Raw genomic sequence first — 18,207 nt, 5'->3', positions numbered from 1 at the left:
TTTAATAATTGTTACAAAGAAATTGTTGCCTACAAATATAGCCTAATTTTTTACCTCAGTAATAACATGGATGACAAATAAGCAACTCAAACTCATTCAGCTATATTCCTCGTGTAAAATGGGTAGAATTATACAATACAATTTGAATGTTGGCGGTAGGCATGGCAATGGGGCGTGGTGGGGACGGGTTTTGCCTTCCCCATCCCCATCCCCTACTCCCATATGCTTACTCGTTACCCTACCCATACCCAACGGGGATGAGAAATTGAATCTCATCCACATCCCCAATGGGTTTGGGTATTCCCGCCCCATCCCCGTCCCTGTAGTGAATCAATATTTTTTTAGTAGAAGAAGAGTTTTTTTAAGCTTCAATGGTAATGTTGTAATGCATTATCCAACAATTTGCGCTCATTTTAACATTTCCTTACCGAATAATTCAGTTGCTCCTTTAACTATCAATGAAATTCTTATATCATGACAATTATCGAACCAAATAGCATGGCATATCATTATCAACCCCCTCAACAAAAACAAAAATATGACCTATCTACATTCGGGTAGGGTTTGGGTATGGGTTCGGGGTAGATACATATATCCTCACTACCCTTCCCGTACCCGTATTTTGAAATCGGGGAAAACCCAAACTCGTACCCAAACCCAGTCAAACCAGGGAAAACCCGTCAAATCGGGGTTGGTTTGGGCGGGTACCCATGGGCACGAGTTTTATTGTCATTCCTAGTTGGCAGCAAGAATTATAGTTTCATACCTCTATTTGATAAAATATATATATATATATATATATATATATATATATATATATATATATATATATATATACACAATTTGCCTCTATCAAGGATCTGATAGTACAATTTGCCTTCTTCTGACCACGTGTAGAAACAAACAAAGAACTCAAAAGACAAAAAGAATGAACGAATAATTCCAGTTTCAACAAACAAATTTTAAATGTCTAATCAATTGCATTATCCATATCAGGAAATGACCCAATGTCCTTGATTTGAAACTTCTCAACGACTCTTAATGCGTTGACACTCTTCTCCAACGTCTCTCTAATCCTTGCATGTATAAGGAGCTGAAGACTTGAAGAACAAAAAATAATACTCTTCTATTTTTATTGTGTCTTACTCTGTACAAATCAAAAATCGCATAGAACACTTAAGAATTGTTTATCGAAGTTTGTATCTTATAAATTCTAAGTATTAGAGTTTGTTATGTTTTGTATTGTTTACATCTCTGATTGTATATCAAATGTAAGAACAAATCTATTTATTTGTAAACTCTTAGAAGTCTTTTTCAGTTGTGATTAAGCATTGAAAGCCTCTTGCTTTTGTGCTTGAGCATTGTGAAGTCTCTTGGTTATGTCCTTGAGCATTTGTAATCTTGTTTGATTATAGTGAAATTCTTTGGAAGTGCAAAGGGACTAGACTACTCTTGGATTGTATGAGGAACCAATATAATTGTTTGTGTCTGTTTTCCCTCTCTTTATATATTATCTTACTTCATTGCAAGCAGTTTTTGAGTACTCCTAAGATTCTGAACCTGACTCAGACTGTGAACTCATTCAGACTCTGAGCAGTGCAAACACTTAGAAAAGTTGAAAAAGACAATACAATTCAACCTCCTCCTCTTATGTTTTTCTCACCTTCAGTTGGTATCAGAGTACGGTTTGTGCTCAACCACTTAACCGTGTGACAGTTAAAGATTCATAGAGAAAAACATGTCTACTAGTGAGAGTGGTTTTGGTCCTACTGTTTCAGGAAGAAATCACAACGTTACTATCAACTATAATTACAACACCACTAATGAAAAGCACAACTTTTCAGTAAAACCTCCATCTTTCAGTGGAGATATAACTCAATTTTTATGGTGGAAAAGCAAAATGTATGGTTACATCATTGGTGTTGATGATGAACTATGGGACATAATTGAAGACCGTGTTACACTTGTTGTTGATACAGAATGAAAAGTGACAGACAGGAAAAGCTTAACTGCTACTCAAAAGAAAAAATACTAAAAGCATCATAGAGTATGAGGGATTCTGGTGGATGCAATACCTCGTTCAGAGTATATCAAGAGCTTGGATAAATTTACTACAAAAGTTGTTTTTTAGTCAGTGTGTTCTATCTATGAGGGAAACTAACAGGTAAAAGAGGCTAAGGCTAACTAGTTAGTTCATCAGTATGAGCTTTTTAAAATGACGAAAAATGATATTAAAACCATGTATTCAAGGTTTCAAATTATTGTATCAGGCCTTTAGGTTTTGAGCAAAAAGTTATAACGTACCTGATCATGTCAAGAAGATTCTTGGGAGCTTCCTGCCAAGTTTAGACCAAAGGTTACAACCATTCAAGAAGCAAGGGATTTGAACACATTGAGCTTGGAGAATCTGATAAGCTCTCTCAAATATCATGAGAAGAAGTTCAACTCTATTTCTTTGACATCCAAGGAAAAATCTGCCAAAACTCTAAAGACTGCTAAGTTAGAAGAAGAAGTTCTTGATGGATATTCTGAAGATGATTCAAGTCTTGAAAAGATGGCTGATTTAACCAAAATATTGTATTACTTGACCAAGAAGATAAGGTTTCAAGGTAAAAGAAGTGGGTCAAAAGGGTCAAGTTACAAGAATAGGAAGGAAGAACATAAGGGTTGCTTCCACTGCAAGAAACTTGGTCATTTCATTGCTGACTGTCTAGAGTTACAGAAAGACAAGTCAAAGAAGGAGAGCTCCAGGAAAGAAATTTACAGGAAAAAACTTAAGAAGAGTCTTATGGCAATATGGTACAAATTTGATGAAGAATTAAAACGTGAAAAGAAAGAAGATGAAGAAGCTAATCTGGCCCTGATGGCCACTACAGCTTCTGATGCAGAATCTGGTTCAAACTCTGATGATGATGATGAGCTATTTTCTAAACTAACTCATGAACAATTTGTTGACACTGTCAAAGAAATTGTAGAACGTTGTCTAGACAAATCAAAAGCTTTAAAAATTTACAGAAAAATTTGATTTGTTGACAGAAGAATCCAAGCTCATGGAACATCAAGCCAAAAGTCTGTTAATCCAAAATGAAGATCTCAAAGTACAGAATTAAATTTTTGGAAGAAAGTCAATTTTCAAACGTCAAGAAAGTTAACACCCATGATAATGCTCTTGAAGATTTTATCATTGGTGGCATTGACAGAAGCAAATTAGAAATGACATATTAAATTTCACAAATCGATTGACAATATAATATTGTATGACATACCTCATTGTGCTTTTCAAGAGAAAAAACTCAATCTCAAATCCTGCATTCACCACCTAAAGGGAATGTAAATTAACAATTGTACTATTTGAATAACAAAAATTGGACAACCTATATACTAACAATCTATGTTAACAACGTTGCTCAACAATCAAATTTAATACTTAACTTGTTTGAACTGCGTTAACCAATTAAAATTTTGACGTGAAAGTTTTCTAAAATACCAAAATTATTTTTGATAAGTTAAACAACATAGTCCATCCTTAATAAGACAAGCTCTACAACGTGCACACACTACATCGCATTTGTCGAAGCGTTATTATGTGTGTTTTACTATGGTTTACAATCACATTGCAATTGCAACTTGATGCGGCACCAGACACTATCACAGTCATATATTTGAAACCAAGATCATCAATGTTACTTCATTAACCACAATTTTCAGGTGTTAAAGTATATATTTAGATGAACACTGAAAAATATTGGGTAGTGACGTCCAAATTCGTGGTTAATGAAGTTACGCAGGGTAATGAGTTTCCACATAAGTATTACTATTAACAATCTACTAAATGTGATAAACCATATAACTGAAGTGCATTAACCACTTCAATAGTTCTCTTAATTTCATCGTTCAAACATCTTTAATAAATAAAACACCATAATACAACATCCTTGATAAGAAAAAAACTATGCAGCATACCAAGTCAAATTCATCTTTGAGAATTTTGGTAACTCTTCTAAAGGCTTCTCTTGGGCAATATTCCCAAGCTTGACCAGTTTTAACATTCAAATCACCTAAAACCATTTCATCTTGTTTGTACCTACAGTGGATTAGATTATATAATTCAGTCTGTCTTTTCTAAGAAAGTCTACTTTAAAGATGATATCATTAAGAAAGAAACCAGAAAGACTATAAATATAGTCAAACTCAAAATTAGTACGATAATTAAAAATTATAACATTTCTTAATTTCATACATATTTTTTTTAGGGATTAATTTTATACATATTAAAATTGAAATTGAGATTTATTTAAAAGCAATTTGTTCTGGACCGATCAAAGATCTGGGCTTAACTGCTTAGGCCCAATTACAAACCAAACCCAAATGCTGCATTTGGCAATTTACTCGCAACACACCCCTTCTCCGCGAGGGGGGGTGCTCGGATTAACTGAGACCTGTTCAAACAAACAGTAACGTCTGTTTTCCCACGTTCCCGCGAATATCTCACCGGCGGTTACACTTCTGCTGATTTCGTAACCGCCGGATACACGTGTGCCATTACAACGGCTCTGCATTCACCCACCTCTATAAATAGGAGGCTCCTCGCAGCCTCTAAGGTAGAATCACTTTCAGTCTCAACCCCCTCATTCTGAACCACTACTGACTCGAGCATCGGATTGTCCGCAAGTACACACCCCCTATTCGGTTCAACGCTCACAGGAACACTTTCACCACCGTGAACCACTTCAATGAACCAAACACCGACAACCACCTTCTGATCAGGTACGATCACAAATTATTTTTTATACATATGACACATTTTATGTAATGGAGGAGTAAAAAACATAAATATAATTATTTCAATAGAAAACTGTGTACCAAGGAATTGTCCTTATAGTAGACAAATCTGGTGTTACTCTTGTATCACCGACTAACCCTAGACCAGAGCCAGGTGCAGGTCTATCCAAAATGGAAGTCATTACAATACTTACAAATGCTAAACCAACCCCATTCTTCTTAACAATATCATAGAAATGTTTTCTAGGAATAGCCTGAAACAAAATATGACAAAACCTCAGAACATATTAATATAAATATTAAAAGATTATTCTTCAAAAAAATATATATAAAAAGATTTAATGTGTTTTTTTTCCTAATTCCTACAAAATTTTATTTTTCATCTCATTTCAAAAAAAAATAATTTCATCTCAATAGAAAAATTTCACCTTTTAATCCTTTCAAAATTATTGTGTAAGTAATTTTTGTCCATGCTGCTAAATCGATATATATTTTGAAAAGAATATTTTGATGATATGTTTAAAACTTTATAAAAAGTTTCCCTAAAAAAAAATTTAAATTTGATTTCTATTTCTAAATTTTGGTTACTTTTATCTTTTTGACGTTTAGAAAATTTATATATAATATACCGCATGATAAAAAAGTTTAAATTTTTAAGGAAGAACTTTTTCAATGTTTTAAATGTGTCTCCAAAATTGTCCCCGTGAGGTTAGCTCAGCTGGTAGGGACAATGTATAAATATATGCAAGGTCTGGGGTTCAAACCGCGGCCACCCAAAAAAAAATGGGGTTCAAACCCCGGCCACCCAAAAAAAAATGGGTCTCCAAAACATCATTAAAAATAGTACAAAATTTTTTCAAATTTTTTTAAAAAATAGTACAAAATTTTTTCAAATTTTTTTATAGTGACGAAAAATAAATTTGAAACATTTATAAGAACTATAAATATATTTAACATTATAAGAAATTTGTAAACTGCAATGTTACAATCTACTGGTTATTTGGCTGTGTTGATATTTTACGTAGAATTCATGTTTAAACCCTCACAATATATCCTTTTTAAAGGAATGCTAACAACACTCATTTTTGGCAAAATAAATGGAGTATGCAATTTAGAGAGAGATGAAAACATAAAATAAATAGTGGGTCTCGTTATCATTAATTATTTTTTACTTTTTTCAATTTTTGTATTTTTATCTCTTCAAATGGAATAAATGAGATGATCACAAATGGAGAGGATTTTAACTGCACTTTTGAACACTCTCTTTAACATTTACTCTTTCATCGGATGGAATCAATGAATGTCCCACTATTTTGTGTGGTAACTATTTTCAAAATGTAGATCCACAATGATTTAAACTAATAAAAAAGTAACTATTAGAAAGAGTATTCAAAATAGAGTGTTTTAAGCACTACTGTTCTTCTTGATCCATGTGTGTTTATTTAAGTATAGGTTAACCTATAGGCCAATAGAAAAAATAAGGCTTAATACATCATTTGGTCCCTTAACTTATATTTGGTTTTCATTTTGGTATCTTTTGCTGTTTACTATTTTGGTCATCTCTATTAGTTTTTTAATGTTTAATATTTTTGATATGATTTCAACCATTCGACTGCAGGTCCATTATATTTAACAGTGTGCCACCAACACCTATATTTTTTCTTCCTTCCTTCATCTTCTTCCTTCCACCACTTCTTCATATTCATACCAAATTCATCAACATTCATACAATAACTAGAAAAAAAAATCCATAAAATAATCAATATCTCATATTCAAATCCATTCATTCCTCCAACATGATGAATTCATCCCTCCAATATTTTGATCAAATCAATTCATTGATGTGCAAGTGCTATGGAAGATAAAACATGAATTTATTGTGGTGAATGGTTTCAGTTTTTAAGAGAAGGAGAAGAATCCAAATTTGGGTAGTGGTTTTGTGAAATGGGTTGCTGTGCAAGTGTTATGGAAGATAAAAACCTCAATTTATTAGTGTTGTTGATGGTAGTGGTTTAGTGATGAGAAGAAGAAGAATATGATGATGATGATGATGATGATGAGTTTTGATGTTGAATTCATGTGTGTTTTGTTTTTCTGGTTTTTTTTTTTATTTTATGAATGTTAGTTTGAAGATGATGAAAAGTGGGAGGAAGAAGATGAAGGAAAAAAGGAAAAATTAGTTGTAGGTCGGTTCACGGTAAGATGCAATAGATAAGCATGATCCAACGGCCTTCTTTTTAAATAAAAGATTAAAATGTTTAAATTAAAAAATTTAATAAGGTATATGGTGGATCACCTATAAAGTTGGTTTACCTTAGACATTTAAGGTTAAAAACTAACGAAGATGACCAAAATAGTAAACTGCAAAAGATTTATGGAACTAAATTGAGACACTTTATAGTTGCGGGACTAAAAATGAAAACCAAAAATAAGTTAAGAGATCAAATGATGTATTAAGTCAAAAAATAAAAGAATAATTAAGTGAAAGAAACAGTAAAGGAAACTCACACGACATCTGTGTTGTCCTGAAATATTAACCCATAATATTCGAACAAATGAAACATCACTCTCTAAGTCATCCACCAGTTCAACCTCCTCCACTGCTTTGCTCAACTCAATCAAATCCATTCTCTCAATGGGAGTGCTCATAGTCAAACTCCTCTTCTCAATATCTTGTAATCAGCTCCTTCACCTACTTATATAGAGCATCTCTCATGCCACTAGTGCAAAAAACCCTTTTTAAGTCGGTTAAAAATGGCTTTTTAAGTCGGACGCGCGTCCGACCTAATAGCTCCCGTCATAAGAAGTTTTTGCTTCTTAAGTCGGATTTTGGAACCGTCTTAATAAATATTCTTAACTCGGTTAAATTGGTGCCGACTTAAGTAGTATGGACCTCCAAAAATACGAATTGTAAATTAACCCGACCTAATAAACTAATTTCTTAAGTCGTCTTATTTTAACCGACTTAAGAAGTTCATATATTTATTTTTTTAATATGCAAGAATATGGATCCATTTTTTTCCTGCATATATGTAATATCTCATACTACTAAATTGTACTACTAAAAAGATATGTGTAAGAATTTAACCAAATACTAGTCAAAACAAAATCATCAAACTTTAATGGCATAACCATTTCACTACCAGGGTAAGAGTTAGATTAAAATACAAATAGATAAAACATCTACAATAAGAGAACTACAACCACACTAATGTTGAGAACTACAACCACACTAAAACAACAAAAAACACAACAAATTACCCAGAGTTTTAAAAGTCATGATATTAGCACAACTAGATGCTACAAATATGTAAGTTCTTTAGTAAGCAATGCGGCGAATAGATTTACTAATCAAACGCCAAAGTTAGACAAATAACAAACAACTATGCATTTGATTCTAATGTTAAGTAACTTAATTCATTCACAATGTGCTGCATCTCATTGATCTCAAGACAAGATGCCGTAATAACATCCTCCAGAGCATCAGCCTGCACAATGGACACAAAGAACTCAAAACAAGGTATCTTCAAAACACAAATCACTATTTCGATACACTTGTATTTCAGAAAGGAAAAACAATAGAAGTTATATGATAAACTGACTAATCTTTCTAATTATAATAACTCCCTAATTGTCTTAATTAAACATGTAGAAGCAAATCACTATTTCAATTTGAATCACTACCAAAGTTTTAGAATTTCTTTTACTAGATCCAACTAGAACAATTGATTATCCACTCTGTATAATGAAAATCAATTCAAACAAACACGAAAAAAATAATTTGAAATTGCATAGCAATAAATAAATTTCACAAATGAAGAAGTACCTGTTCTTCGCTCATGAGTTGCTGGAGTCCTTCCTTAAGAGAAGGACCATGCCGGCCGCCGCTATGAATATTGATCAAAGCGACCATATGAGAAGTCGGAGCAGCAACATCTTCTCCTTCAACGTGATTCCCATATCATCTGAACAATAATAAGCAACATAATATCATCTGAACAAAAATAAGCAACACAGTATCATCTGAACAATAATAAGCAATACAATATGTTCCTCTGGTTCTTCTAGTTTGTTTACTGCAAGCGGCGGAACGAGAGCGAGAGAGAAGACAAGAGGCGTGTGTGTGCGCGCGCGCGCGCACAATGCAAAAAAAAAAAAAAACCGATTTTATCACAAAGAAAAAACTCCAACTTTAAATTAATTGAGCAATGACAACAATAAACAATAAGCAATTTTTGAACCTATTAACAATAAGCAATTTCTGAACCTCCTAACAAGAAGCATTTATGAACCCATTAACAATTTTCAATTTCCAATTCAGGTGAAGTACATTTACAAGCAACAATGGCAATGCAAATATCTGGTAGAGTGTGGGGTTCAAATCAAACTAACTTGTCAATCTGCAATGAAAATATCAAGATAGTTTTTAATATTGGAGACTGATATATAGGGCTACAGCCAAAATGGTTTTCTTCTTGGTAGCATAATTGCAACTTCTCGTGTCACTCATTTCACCCATACCATACATACATATCATTAAACAAAACACAAACCGCAACAAATAGTTTTTAATTGTTTAAAGAAACCTTGAGATCTGATGAAAGGTAACAAACTCAAACGGTTTCAACATCAGCTATACAATTTCCTTTCCAGCTTCTGTTGAGTAACGTGTAAGATCGTCAGCTTTCATTCTTGCTCTGGCATAGAAGGCTTCATCTCTTAAGGAATTCATCTCTTACTTTGACAAAGATGGCCTCACCCTTAGGGTTAGGGCGCAGACCTGCAAAAGAATGTTGTTAATTATAAGGTCTTTTTAAGATATCAAGGTGGAATGAGGGATAATATATAAGCTCATCAATTGTGGTTTCTTTCAAAAGCAATAGATAGCTGTAAAAAACAGATGACTGCGGCATACTAAATTGAATGCAAATTAATGGTGGCAAGTTACAATAGAACGAATACAAGTCAGTACTCGGTTAAGAATGGTCTAATCCATAATTCATCATCATTTTGTCATGCAGAAAATAATTCATCTCAAAAAAAAAACAGAGAAAATCAATTCAATTAGTCGTGGTTTAGACCACGGCTAATTTTATATCTTAACAAGCTCATTAGTCGTGGTTTTTTCCAATAGCAACACAAGGAAGTACTCAAGTAAGAATGGCCCGATTCACAATTCAATTATCATCTTGCATTGCAGAAAACCATTCATCTCAAAAAGAGAATCAGTTTGAAATTAAACAAGTAGTTTGCACATCAATCTTAGGAGACATCAAAGCTATCAAAAAAAGTTGCTTGGATAGATATGTTAACTTGATCCTTCCAAGGATCTTATGATAATCCACCTTTCTTTTGTTTAACAGCCCAAATCATCAATGACAATATATAAGGGTACTAAAACTAATTTCAGGATGACAAATGTTGTAAACTACCATGCCTGAACATATGAAGAATTGGAATATCAAATTGACTTACCTTTTGGTACTGATATTTGCCCATTAGTATACATATCCTCTGCAAAAAGACAACCACGAAAGAAGTTAAGCAGAAACCATCAATTCCAAAAATTATTTATTGGAATGTGTTACAGAGTAAATATCTTGTAGTGTGTGGGGTTCAAATCAAACTAACTTGTCAATCTGCAATGAAAATATCAAGATAACCTAAAATTATCAATCTGCAGTGCATCCCCAATTTCAACACTACATTTCCAATAGCAAAAAATGAAAATATATTCCTATCCATAAGCAGTTAGGGACTTCCATATAGTATAGATTTAACTATTTGACTATTTCGACAAAGTGTGTCAATAAGACTATAAAAATATAAACATGTCCCTGAAATCTAGGTACATGAGGGCTTGACACCGCGTTTGAAGGTCGAAAAGATACACTATACTGCTCCTGTAAAACATGGTAAGCAAAATTTAAGGAAGCCATCATCAAGCAAAACATCTTATAAACCTTCATATAAAATAAACCTAGAGAAGAAAATAATAAAAAGATATTATTTAAATCTAGTCTCCGAGCCAACTAGTTAACTTATGAATATGACAGAACTAACCTTGCCTTTAAGAAGACAAAAGTGAAAATTATACATTAGGTGAAAAAGGCATAAAATAACACGGGAAAACAAAGGAAAATGCAAACCCTTAGTCTTATTAAGAGACATCATGACAAAAAAAGAAAACAAAATCCTAGAAGCTATGTTGTAAACCACAACTTGACGAAGTATCATTGTAGCATTATAATGCCTAGCCTACAAAGCATCGAAAACCCCGCATATTATCTCTTAACAACCAGCAGGGGTAGCTTACATACATTCACATGGTTAATCCAGCAGAGTCCGACAGATTGGACCATGGTCCAAGCTCCATTTTTGTCCTTTCGTATGTCCTCATCATCACATAATGCTAAATTCTGGTGTTTGTGTGACATCTTCATTTTTTTTTTTATATTAAAAATCATGCATGACGAGGTAGAAAGCATATATGCACAAAACATCACCACATAAAAAATGTTTATAAAAAATGTTTTTTATACATCCAATGAAGTGAGAGAAAAGACCACATTAGAAATTGTGAAATAAACCAGTTAGTTTTAAATTTAATTGTTGGATTTAATTTATGTTATAGTAAACTTATAGATATGTGAATATATACCATGAAAAATTGGTGTACTTTGCAATGTCACGTGTTTAAACATGGTGACTATGAAAGATTTTTCTAATCAAGTTTCTAAACGGTTTGATTTGAGATCAAAGGGGAGTATCTAGCTTAGTTGGTTGGTGTAGCCCATTTTACAATTAGGTTACAATTTTCTGTTGATAAAATTGGGCTACAATTAAAGTAATAAATGGAATGTCACTGCTTGAAGTAGTTTCTGTTGATAAAATTGGGCTACAATTAAAGTAATAAATGGAATGTCACTGCTTGAAGTAGTGTTGGTAGGGGCAGCTTTGGCCCGTAAATGAAAGAAGTTCTCATCCTTTTAAGATTTAAAATATCCATAATCTAAAACCCAATTTATATGCACAACAAGATGAATGTCCATCGTGTAATGTTTGAAACAATTTCAAACTTACCTATGAAGCTATTCATCCTAAGAAAGACCAATCTTTTGTTTTATACTCTGTTAGCATATTTCAGAACTCTTGAACCAGATTCAACAAAATTGAAAGTTGCGTACCAATTTGAAGATATCTCTATGCAAAATAAAGGCAACCTATTGACTCTACACATAGAGTATACGATGGACAGCCATAACCAAACCACAACAGCCACAACAGTTCCCAATTCCCAATTTATTCCTATGATTCACAATATCCAATTTACACATAAACAATTCCCAATTCTAAAACCCTAAAACAAGAAACGAAGGAGAAATTGGAGAATCAATTCTCTTACCTTAATTATTAATTGAGAAATTAATATATCTGATTAGTTTATTTATTTATTTAATTAATTAATTAATAAAAAATGGAAAATTATTTATTCACATAGAAAAAGAGGGAAAGTTTTGATTTTGACAAAAAAATAGAGAGAAAAATCCTTAGGTCGGGTGGTCAACAAACCGACTTAAGTAAATGACTTCTTAAGTCATTTGATCAACCTAGCGACTTAAGGAAATTATTAAAAAAATAATAATTTCATTATTCTATCAACCTTAAGTCGGGTAACCTTATAACCGACTTAAGGAAGTTTGAAAGAATTGCGAAACTGCCACCGCGTCACTTGTTAAGACGGGTGGCAGAGCGAACCGACTTAAGCACAAATCTAAAAAGTATTTTTTGTACTAGTGTGCTTTGAGGATTAGTGAGTAAATATTAAAAATAAAATAAAAACTTTAAAAGTAGTGCATTGGATGATACGTAAAATTATACTCCCTCCGTCCCGGAATAACTGACCCATTTTCTAAAAAAAAGTGTTCCAAAATAACTGACCCATTTCAATTTTCAATACAACTTTCATCATTCCCAATACAATATAACACTAAATAATACTACTTTTATCATTCCCAATACAATATATTCCACTTTCCCCTTTATTAATACACTTTTCTTAATCTGTGTGAAAAACCAAAGTAGGTCAATTAAATTGGGACGGAGGGAGTATATATTTGATCCAATTTCGGAAAGTGTGTGAAGATTTGGAGGGTGCGTGAAGATTTGGGATATGGACACGTAATATTATATACTATATACCAGTGGAGAGGTCGGGATCTGAACACCTAATATTATACTCCGTCCTACTCCATCTGGTCTCAAATATAAGAAAAGATTCTTTTTTTAGATTCATTGAATAATTAATGTATCTGCTTCACAATGTAGACTAGATACATTAACTACTCAATGAACCTAAAAAAGGAATATTTTCTTATATTTGAGACCGGAGGGAGTATAATATAAGCAAAAAACTCATTTTCTTTATCCCAAAATATAAGTAAAAAAGACAAACTTTTATCCTATTTAATCTTGTTTTTTTAAAAAATCACTTTTCCAAAAAAAACTTTTGTTTTTTCTCATAAAATTAAATGCAACTTTTCCAATTAAAATTGTTTTTTCATCTTCCTATAAAACTTTTTCCAAAGAAAACACAAAAAACTATACTCCAAATTCTTATGTTTTAGTTTTCTTAATAAATGTGATTTTTTTCCTTATAATTTGGGACGGGGGGAGTAGTATATATCAGCGGAGAGACCAACACTCATGTATAGGTCTTTCTGCTTTTTTATTGTGTCAATGCTTGTAAATTATGAACGATTTTTTTTTTATGAAATAATTTTGATTTTGATTAGAGGTATAGACATAGATTATTTTTTTCAATTATAACAAACTCAAAAAGTCTTGTTTATTTTTTTCAATGACACGAACAATATATCAAATATAATATAAAAAGTTTTGTTTATGCATTTAAATTATAACAAACTCAAAAAGTCTTGTTTATTTTTTTCAATGACACGAACAATATATCAAATATAATATAAATTTTTGTTTTTTAAAAATAATATAAAATTATCATAAAAAAATTGTTTAAAGATATAATTAAAATAATAAAAAATCAACTTAAAATTTCAAATTTCCTTTATATAGTATATACTATAATATAAATAAAACCATTAATTTACCCCACCTAAAATTACTAAGCAGTAAATTAGCATCAACACCAATCTAAAATCATATCAGAAAAAACACCAATCTAAGATTATTGAGCACGGACTCTTGTATTTTTTTTTTCTGTGCTACCTAATCTCATTTAACGAAAAGAAAAAATGTCCACAAAATGAGAAGAACACAAAAAAAAAAAAATACTTAAGCACTCAAGCAATTTGAGAATAGAATATATTGTTTTTCAGTTGAGCATTCAATTAACCTCAAGGTTAATCACTTGTTTTTTAATTGTAGTTTCTTCAACATTATTTGGCAGCATATTCGGCATTGAGTTGATTTCTTTTCGGTAGATCCTTCAAGTATTTCAAATCATTTTATGCAGTTCGCTGTTTTAACGGGCGAATCAAAAGTACGACGATCTTTTATGTATGTTATTTGGTTTTCATGTGTTTAGGTAATTTGGAAAGAGAAGAATAATATAGTATTTAGCCAAAAGGAAATATCTATTCATCTAGGGCTGGACAACGGTCGGCCTCGGTCGGAATTCGGGCTCGAAATCCCAAACCGAGTAGGCCGACGGGTGAGAAAACACAGCCCATCTCCGTCCATTTCGTGCTTACGGTTATGTCGGTTTCGGTTTATACGGTTAGTCGGATTATCGGACGAGTTGAATCGGTTAGCTGACTGTTAAGTTCAAAAAATTACAGAGAATAACATATAAGAAGAAGGATTGATGGAAATCCAAGCCAACCCATGGTCCTTCCAGATCAAAAACAAAGAACCCACAAATTTACAAGCCATGAACTTTTAGATCAAAATCCCTAATACAAATGGAAGAAAGAAAGAAAAGAAAGAAAACAGATTGAGACAACAGACAACTTGAGATCAAAACCCCAATACAAACCATTTTTCAAGAATTTTGTAAATCTACACCAGATCTGCTATTTTGAAACATGATGATGAATGAGAGGAGAAGGGAACATCAAGAATTTTGTAAATTTTGAAGAGATGGCTGCTGATTTGGTACTGGAGAAGAGAGGAACACGTGATTTGGGTTGATATGTGAGAGAGGAACGGCTGTTGTTCTTCAGTGACGGCTAGTTTTGTTTTTAGGGTAAAAAAATAAATATAAATACTCCCTTTCTCGGGCGGGTATGGGTACCGTTGGTCTGGTTTCACCCACCCGAAACCGACTGTGACAACCCATCAAAATCCGGTTATTTCCAACCCGCCAACCCGCATACCCGTACGAACCGAACCGAAGGCTGGCGGACAGAATGGGCCGGACGGTTTGGGTCGGTTACCAATTTCTTGTCCAGCCCTATATTCATCATCTTTTAGATAAAATTAAGTTACTTTTCTATTGATGGTTGAAGGCAAAATATGTTAATTTAGCTTTCGGTTATCATGGTTGATGGCTTAATCATTTCTCTTATTTGTGCATTGGCTAATAAAACATTTTCTTTTATGGGTCGTTTGTGCTCTATTTTTAAGATTATGGTGGAAATTGGTTTTTTTGGTCAATGTGAAGTGGACGTAGGTTGCTAACTTATTCCTTATGTTTTTAGATGGGTGTAATAAGTAGCCTGTAATATAATTTTTTATCTTTTTTAAAATAATATAACATTATTCTAAAAAAAATTGTTTAAGGCTATAAATTGAAATAATAAACAAGTCAAACCAATGTCTGTTATTTTCTTTATATATAGTATAGTAATATAAATTTAATCCAATTTTGAAAAGTGCGTTAAGATTTTTAGGGTGCGTGAAGATTTTCTCGAGTCCCATTGTAAAAGACAATTCTTGTATTCCCTCCGTTTCAAAATGAGTGTGTTTTAGGTGTTTACACACATATTAAGAAATGCAATAATTAAAAGAAAGAGAATGATTATTTTACCAAATTATCCTTATTAACTATTGGTTAGTTTTAAAAGTAATACTTTGAAAGTAGTGTGCAAAGTATTAATTGGAGGGTACAATTGAAAAGAAAAATTTATTATTGCATTGGAAACTGAAAGTGACATTCATTTTGAAACAATTTTTTTTGGCTAAAGCGACACTCATTTTGAAACGGAGGGAGTATATCGTAACATGTATAGATTATTTAAGCACAGACGTAAAAATAAACAATGATAATTCTTTTTCCCCTCAAAAAACAAATGATCATTCTTTTTAACTAGAACGTCGACCCGTGCGCCGCACGGGTCTTATGAGTCGGAATAATATGCTACACAATAAAAGGAAATTGTATATATTCATTAAAAATAATACGTCTCATATTTTTTTTTTACTATCCGAAATGAATTAACTTGAAAATGGATCATTTTTAGAAGGCTTAAATATGCAAACCGTCCCTGTAATTTGGGCGAGTTTTGATTTTCGTCCCTGGAAAAAAAAATTTAAAAACATCCCTGTAAAAAAAATTTGTTTTAAAAAGGTCCCTGGCCCCACTTTTTTGCTGACATGGGATGGTTTAGACCACGAGGCAGTTGCTGATTGTGCAACTTTTACCACGTGGCACTGACGTGGCAGTCCACGTCATTAAAAAATTTAATTTTTTTAAATTTCTGAAAATTATTTTTAAAAAATTAAAAAAACTGAAAATAAATTTTAAAAAATTCCAATTTTTTTTTAAAAATGAAGAAAGAAATTGGAAAATACTTTTTCGAAAAAATGTAATATATAATTTTCAAATTAAAAAATTAATTTTTGAATATTTAATTTTCACTTTTTTTTCAAATTTTTTAATTTTTACAGTTTTTTTTGAAAAAATTTTCCAGATTTTTTTTCGAATTTTTATATGATTTTTAAATTTATTTTCAAATTTTTTTAATTTAAAAAAGAATTTTCGAAATTTTGGAAAAAATAATTTTTTTAATTTATACATCCAGATTTTTTAAACGCATTATGATTTGTTATGAAAATATATAATCAGATTTTTTTGAAATCAATATTATGATTTTTAAAAAAATTCAGTTTTTTTAATAATTTTCGAAATTATATATTCTGATTTTAAAAAATTATATAATTTTCCATTTTTTTATTATTTCAAAAAATTATATTTTTAAAAATTATATAAACGGAAATTTTTTTAAAATATTTTTAGGATTTTTTTTATTTTTTAAAATTATTTTCAGAATTTTTAAAATATTTTTAAAATTTTAATATTATGTGGCAAGCAACGTTAGCGCCACGTGGCAAAAGTTGCACAGTCAGCAACTGCCACGTGGCCAAAACCATGCCACTTCAACGTTTGGGTGGGGCCAGAGACCTTTTTAAAACAAAAAAAAATTTACAGGGATGTTTTTAAAATTTTTTTTTTTTACAGGAACGAAAATCAAAACTCGCCCAAATTACAGGGACGGTTTGCATATTTAAGCCTTTTTAGAATTGAGTTTTTCGGTGACTTTGGGCAACCTTTTAACAGCCACCACTACCAAATTGTGTAACTTCCCTTCTATCTCTTCCTTGTTAAAGATGTATTTAGCTTTTTCTTGTTTGCTTACAAAATTATTTGGGTATGGAGATGACCCTGATAAATCAGAATAAAAATAAAATGAACTAGATGACTAAAATCGTTTGTGCACCAATAATGAGTATCAACATAAACAATTTTTTTAACTGAAAATGAGAGTACAAAATTGTTCCAACTTTCATTTCTACATTGCTTTCATTAGTTCCAACTTTCATCTCTATTGAGCATGATGACATATATTCTAGGAACAAATTCTGAGTGAAATTGAAATTCAGAGAAGAGAATATATAAAACGAAAGAATCCAAAAGAATAACTTATCAACTTACCCTTTCACACACGCTCTTCGATTGATCGACATCACCATTTATTTAAAATTTGTTACCAGTTTATCTACTGTCTAAGCTGATTGTGTCTAACATTTAAAATTTTCCCTTCATTTTTTGCATATTAAATTTCTCTGCAAAATTATGAACAAAAAAAAATTTATGCAAACAATTTTTCCGCCGACTTCCTTAATTTACTTCGATGAAGAGCACCGGGAACCTGTAAGTAGTCTTCTTTATAAATATCGCCACCATGAATTTTAATTTCATTTGAACTCAAATACAATACGAATTGATTTCTAGCATTAATTAATTACAGAAATTATGAAACCAGTAAATGTTACGTACCCAATTGAGATCTTAAAACTACCAAACAACACGATTTAGGGGGAATTAGTCACTTTAGTCCCTGAATGGGAGAGGATTCGTCACTTTAGTCCCTGAATGAAGAAAAATTGCAAAACAGTCCCTGCATGGTCAATTTCAGGGACTAAAGTGACTAACGGAATCTACATTCA

General features: G+C 31.9%; 1 long non-coding RNA gene across 1 annotated transcript; it reads right to left on the bottom strand.

The window, feature by feature from the left end:
• Positions 1–8,049: 8,049 nt before the first annotated feature.
• On the bottom strand, positions 8,050–8,747 carry LOC146936997 (uncharacterized). The gene is made up of 2 exons (XR_015030810.1): positions 8,609–8,747; positions 8,050–8,270 (listed from the first exon to the last, which is right to left on the bottom strand). It is a non-coding gene; the product is annotated as an uncharacterized LOC146936997 (long non-coding RNA).
• Between the last annotated feature and the right edge of the window lie 9,460 nt (positions 8,748–18,207).

Source organism: Medicago sativa, chromosome 3 (genome assembly GCF_051527215.1).
Source record: "Medicago sativa cultivar Bolivia chromosome 3, Bolivia_mono, whole genome shotgun sequence".
Lineage (NCBI taxonomy): Eukaryota > Viridiplantae > Streptophyta > Magnoliopsida > Fabales > Fabaceae > Medicago > Medicago sativa.
This window is presented reverse-complemented; position numbering and strand designations above follow the sequence as displayed.